Here is a 7293-nt window from a genome sequence, read left to right on the forward strand (position 1 = left end):
CTATTTGAATTAAACATAACCAAAAAAAAAAAAAGTAACTCAAAGCCAGAATTGTGATAAATAGGAGCTGATATCACAGTAGGCCATGAACATGTAATGGGAGATTTAGACCTTCTGGGTTGGGAGACTAGTTTGGTAAACATGACTTTGAGTTTAGGCTCGTGGGAATCTGTAACTCATGCCCCTCTTTAAAGTTGGAATCAATTACTTCCCTAATTATCAAAAAAGGGTGAGGAAAATTGCCTGGGGAAGGAGTAAAGGAGAATTTGTTTACTTCATAGAACTTGGGGAATTGGAGCAACAAAAAGCGTCACCTGTGAAAAAATAACAGCCTTAGAACTGCAGGAATGTGGGTTCTAAATGCACACTCTCCTTTTGTGGCATCCTGTTATTAAAGTATAGGAATTTTAAGTTGAACCTGAAAGTAAAAACTCATTCAGGGCTTTCCAAACCATTTGGTAAGAGCAAAGACATAGGAGAAATGTATGACACAAGATACTCCAGCAGAAAAAGCAAAAGAAAATGAAACAAAAAGCAAACTAAAAATGTGTTGAATATGAGTACACATGAAACAATTTACCAGCTTTCCATGTAGAAATAAGCCACCCATAAGGGAAAGTCAGCATACTTATTAGGATCCCAAGATCTTCAAATAATGGAACAAACTTAGATTATAAAATGCAATTATAATGTTTAAAATAATTAAAGAGATCAAACAAGGGTCTGAAAATATAACTACAAAATTGAATAGAATGAAAATAAGAAAAATAGAGTTTATAGAAAAGAAAAAATATAGTTACTAACATTAAAACATACTGATTCTATTTAAGGACATAAAGATTAAACATACCTTATATTACTGAATTAAAGAGTAAGTCTGCAAAAGAATCACCCAGAATTAAATACAGTCAAATGAAGGTCAGAAAAATCCGAATGAAACACTAACAGAGATAATAGAATAAATCATGTATTTTTAAAAGATATTTCAGAAAGAGATAATGAAAAGATTTTGGAAGAGGTTATATTTAAAGGAATAATGGCTAAGAGTTGTTCATACTTGAAGAAAGATATGGGTCTTTAGATTGAAGTACAATGCATTCTGAGAGGTTAGAAAATTTCTTTTTTACCTAGATTCATTATAGTGAACACTCTTTGAGATAAAAGATTATTATAATTTTTATTGTTATCAAAAACATGCAACATAAAATTTCATTTCCTATCCATTTTTAAATATACTTTACTGAAATGTTAACTATATGCACACTGTTATGCAACAGACTTCTAGAACGTTTTCATCTTAGAAAATTGAAACTTTATATTCATTGAACAACTCCCCATTTCCCCCAACCATCCTTTTAAGTTGGAATAATATTGTATTATATGCAAATAGAACATTTTCTTTATTCATTCATCTGTTGATGAACATTTAAGCTGCTCCACCTTTGACTATTGTTAGTAGTGCAATAAACATGAATGTGCAAATATGTGAAGCTGCCTATGAGGGGGTACTGGTAAATTTTCTGGGAGGAAGTCATCTGGGGTAATAGCTATCTTCTAAAGAAAGGGGCCAAGAAACTGCCAACAGTGGGGGTAGTGTGATGTTAAGCTCAGTGAGAAGCTATCACTGGAAAACTTGTCTGGGTACTCACAGAACTCTCTAGAAACTGTCCAAAAGGATGCCACGTGCTGTTGGAAACCCACATGTGGTGGTGAGACGGGACTCACCAGAGGTTGGGAGAGAGCTTCACCAAGTGTCCTGCACACCAGCCCAGTACCACAGAAGCAAAAAGAAGCAAAGCACAGGAGACCAGGAAAATAAACCCCTCTGATATTTCTCCAGTGCCCTCTACTAATAAAGTTTGATAGCATGTCCTCTGACAAGGGAGAAAGTTCCAGAATCACAAGTGAACAGTAAAGGGCAGGTTTGGAGTTGGGAGGCAAGAAATTGATAACCAGTACAAGAACCTAACCAGAAAACTTTAAAAATTAAAAAAAAATATATTGACAGTTAGACCAGAAGATATTAGCACATTAATAAATCATGAATAATTATTTTACACAACTCTGTCAGGTATTGATAGAGCAGACAAAAATCAATGAAAATACAGAATATTGACCAATAAACTTAACAAGTTTGAATTAACAATTATTTAGAAACATGAACATGAGGGGCACCTGGGTGGCTCAGTTGGTTAAGCGTCCAACTCTTGGTTTTGGCTCGTCATTATCTCCCAGTTTCGTGAATTGGAGCCCCATGTTGGGCTCTGCGTTGGTAGTGTGAAGCCTGCTTAGGTTTCTCCCTCTCCCTCTCTCTCTGCCCCTCTCCCACTTGCACTGTCTCTGTCTCTCTCAAAATAAATAAACTTAACAAAATTGAAAAAAAAGAAACATTAACATGAATTCTTTCCAACTTGTGGAATATTTTAGAAAATCAGATGCAGGCCACAAAAAAGTTCCAACAATTATAAAAGTAATCAATACTGATAAACTATTTTATGTGACATAACCAACAAAATTGGAAGCAGATAATGAAAATATAGCCCAAAATGAATATCTGTAGAATAAAGAATTAAAAACTAAAGGATAATGTAAATATTATGAATATATGTTAAAATTTAAAAGCTAAAGAAATACATATTCAAATTTGTAGAATGTAGCTAAAGTGATATTTAAAAGGAAATTTATTAACTTAAATGTGTATTTCAGATACAAGAAACGAGTGTGTTGGACCAGGTAAACTACTGCAAATTTTTTGTGATTATTTTACCTCAAATCCCAGAGATTTTAGTTGTTGATGTTATCAAAACCTGTTATCTATTTGAGACTTCAAAGAGGGAAATGCCCCTCCCTACCCAGTAGAACCTATCAGAATGTATTGAGGGGTATGTGTGGTTTGGAGATTAAGCAGTTTCTTTTCTTTCCTATATAGTTTGTTTTCCATAAGGGTATTTATTTTCTATATAATTATGTATACTGGTCAAATTGTGCAATGTGTTAATAAGCATTATTTTACTGCTGAAATACAGAAATCTAATGGAATTTAAAAGAGAAATGTAAACAGGTTATAAGTACTATAGGAAGAAATAAGCAATAAGGAAGATAGAAAAGCTTTGTTAGAATCGCTATATTAGATGAGTTAGCCAGGAAAGTCTTTTTTTTTTTTAAATTTTTTAAATGTTTTATTTATTTCTAGGAGAGAGAGAGAGATAGCGTGAGCAGGGGAGGGTCAGAGAGAGAGAGGGAGCTGGCAGTCAGCACAGAGCCCGACGTGGGGCTCGAACCCAGGAACCGCGAGATCATGACCTAAGCGAAAGTCGGACGCTTAACCGACTAAGCCACCCAGGTGCCCCAGCCAGGAAAGTCTTCATTGAGAAGGTGACTTTGAACAAAATCTGAGGTAGTGAGTAGTCAGCCATTTGGATCTGTGAAGGAAGAGCATACTTAGTAACTCCAGGAGGCCAAGTGTCGTTATTACTGTTAAGGGATAAAGCAGTGGACAAAGTCAGAGAGGTAGTGAAAGTCCAGATTATATAGGACCATATCATTTTTGTCTGGACTAGTCCAAATTTAAACTCATTGTCCTGGTAAAATTAATAGTAGTGAGTCTTTAACATTTGGTGGTTTGGGTAAAAAACATAAATGCCCTCTACTTTTTGTAAAGACTTGAGTTTTTACTTGGATAAATGGAAAGCCATCAGAGGGCTCTCAGCACTGTTATAATGGTCTGATTTAATTTTAACAAAATCACTTAAACTGCTGTGTTGAGAAGAGACTGAATGGGGCAGAAATAAAAGCAAAATCTATCCAGGCTCTGATCAACTCATCACCATTACTAACAACCTGGTCTAAGCCACTACCATTTCTTGCTTGGATTGCTTCAATAGCTTTCAAATGAGTCTGCTTTGCTATTTTTGGGTATATATACAAGCAAGACTGAAGGAAAAACACACTGAAAAAACACATTGTCTTTCTATGCTTCAAATATTCATAACTTTCCATGACTCCACAGTTATAAAGAGAAAAACCATTAATACTTTCTCTATTCAATGCAGTATCAAAAAATTTCCTTTTATTCAAGACTTGTCTTTGGATTCATTTGGAATGACAGCCCCTGTGGTTTCCTTTATAGAAATAATGATGAATTATATCTCAGTTCACTTTTTTTTTTCAAGTGGAAAGACAAGATCCAGAAGCAGAGCAGAGAAATCAGATCTCAGCTCTGCTTTATGAATGACAGTTAGTTCCAATTATTATAGAAGCAACACGAAGATATTCTGGTCATGTAACTCTATCAGGGCTAGTAAATATCTGTAATTTCTGCTTCTTGATCATAAGTCTCCCTGACAGTGAAAGTTTTTGAGATGAAAACTGGAAAACAATCTTTTATCATTATGTTTTAAACATTTGTCATTATTTTTTAAACTTCCCTTGCTAAGTCCTGTGGGAGATAGAAGTTTATAGTCAATGGTTCCCTCAGGTAGTAGCAACATCTCTGATAGAAAGTTTAAGTTATATGAATCATCACATTCAGAACCTAACCTAAAGATGTCTATATATTTCTCGAGTAAAAACTGAATGGTGAATGTTGAAGCAGAAAACTCAAAATATATTTGGGTAGATATGCAAAATAATTTTATCTATCATTAGGCTACCAGAAACATGTATTGATATGTGAGAAAAAATATCCAGCAGAATGTCTGAATGGCCTAGCATAACCTAACCTTCATGCAACCTTCCAATTCTTCTCCCAGAACAGCCTTAAATTCATCCTTCTTCGATCTTCTATAACAAGTCTCTACCATAAACTTTTGTTTAACATGTTACCTTTTTAGTTTTTGTAAATGCTACTTTAAGTGTTCAACTAAACCATTACCTCATGTTTGATTTAAGGTACTGTATGTTGTGAGATCTCTATGATGCTAATAACTGAGCCATTAACTTTCCTAAGCTGTCACTAAGCTGTTGCTGCTGCTCCAAACAACTGGACAGTTGTCATTTGCACTGATAGAGGATCCTTTGGATATCTTTCTATGTAGTAAAGTACGGTGTTAGTGCTTGCCACTGAAAAATTGATTAGAATCTTTATGATGGTTTCCAACAGCTTTCTGTAGGCACTATGACCACAGATACACTTTATCACCCCTAAAATCAATGAGTTTGGCCATTTTGAATCTTTAAAATGTAGCAAGTTTGAAGTATAGCTTTTCCAAGCTTAAAACCTAAACTCTTTTAATAATGAACAAATTGGAATTATGCCATATTAATCTAATCTCATGTATTCAGTGAAAGGGAAGTATGGTATTTTAGTTTCAGGATAAAAGTATTAAAATTACTTAAAATTTTTATTTGCCTTTAATTATCTTACAAACATAGCAAGAAACTCCATCATGTCTTGAATTAATTTAAACTCTGGAAAGAGCAACAATATTTACCTTTTATAACCAAAATCTTAAAATGTTTATTAATTTAATTCTTATGTATTTCTATTTCTATCAGCTTGGATGTTATATCAATAAATGAAAGCAGGCATTTATCAGAAACAATTAGCCTCTAAGTAAGAAAAGTTAACCCATAACTAAATATTAGAAATAATATCCAAGAGGGAACTTGGTTCCATCATAAATTTTAGTTCTACAAAACTTTGAATGAATGTTGGATATGGAAACCTGAGTAGAAAAGATAGAGAAAGACCAAACTCGGGAGACTGCAAAATCACCCACACTGTCATACGGCTCCTGTGGACCTGCTCCCATGTCACTGTCTTACTAAGGCGTGATTACCCACAGTGGTAGAATACTCATTACATTTCTATTTGGGAGTAGAAAGCTAAAGCAGTCAGCCTGTGATCCACTTACTCCTTTTCCCAGCGTACACCCTCAGGGGAAATGAAAGAGCCATTTCTCCTTTTCCACTGGAGTGTGGATGAGTAGACTAATAATATTTGCTAGGAGAAAGACTCTGTCTCTAAAAATGACCTTGGCTGAGAATTACAGAGAGTAAGTAAAATCCAGACATGGCTTCTGGAGAAAGGCATGCAGTCTCTATAGCTCTATGAAGATAGAGTGGAGATGCTTTATAGTTGATGTTCTCCCACTGTGTAAGCAACCTGGAACTTACTTGAAGGCTTCATTTATTCAGGGCCAGAGAGGCATGTCCAGTGTGGAAAAGGATCTTTGCAGGTATCCTTCATGCCCAGATCTCTCTCTGCTTTAAGTTTTTGAATGCCTGTGTCTTTGTAATAATTTAGTAAAACTGAAACTAGGTAAGATCTTTTCTTCATATAAATCTGATTTGATAATCCAGTCTTTGTGTTAAACCAGTATCAGTTACTACTACTCTCTAAATCAGTAGTTATCAATATTATGCATAAATAAGCATTAGTTGGGAAGCATATAAAATACAGATTTCTGGACCTCTCATAGAAATTTTGATTCAGTTGATTTGGAGAGGGGATCCATACCTAAGATAATGGTCTTAACTTAGAAAAGTGTAAGTAACAAAATGATATCGAAAATATCTCTAAATAAGTCTTATGTTGGTTTAATACATCTTTCTATTGAATTAAAAATATCTTCCATGTGTTATGATTTATTCCTTGACTTTGTTGTTTTTGCTTATTTTAGTGCATTTACCTATCATACAGAAGGTAGTTTAGTGATGGGAATAGAAAGAGAGAAATGATCCCATTGTCTCTTATCTTATAGAAACAGTGCTTCTCTCTTCATGAAAGCCTTGAGAGTTGTTATTGAAGTTTTTATCCAAATTATTTGATTTTTTAAATGACATGTCTAAAAGCTTAAAATTTATATTTTGAATTAATGTTGTACAATTCATTCCATTCAATAAATCAAGCATCTTTTAAAGATGCATGTTTGATTTTCATTGTTTCTTAATATGATTATATTTAGCACTCCTTAATGAAGCCTGTTGTTTATTCTTGGTGATGATGACGGGGCTAGGTTCAAAGAAAAGAAAGGGTGCCGCAAAGCCAGAAGGTTGTCAGGGGGTAGGAATTGGGGGAGAAGGACAAGGGGCTTCTAGCAAGTCTCCTAAATATACAGTATTATCCCAAACAGAGAAACACTTGGCAATTACAACCCCACCTTCTAAAAGAGGTATGTAATTCTTGTATTACTAAGTATAACCTAGTGTAAGTCAGATTACAGAAGCAAAGTATTCTGCAAACATACAATTTTCTGGCCACATCCTTGTTCTTATGTTCCAGTTTTTAAAGTCTCTACCTTAGTAAAGTGCTTTCTTTCTTTCTTTTTTTTTTTTTTTTTTTTTTTTTTT

This window comes from Crocuta crocuta, unplaced genomic scaffold, assembly GCF_008692635.1.
Source record: "Crocuta crocuta isolate KB4526 unplaced genomic scaffold, BGI_CrCroc_1.0 scaffold207, whole genome shotgun sequence".
In the NCBI taxonomy this organism is placed as follows: Eukaryota; Metazoa; Chordata; class Mammalia; order Carnivora; family Hyaenidae; genus Crocuta; species Crocuta crocuta.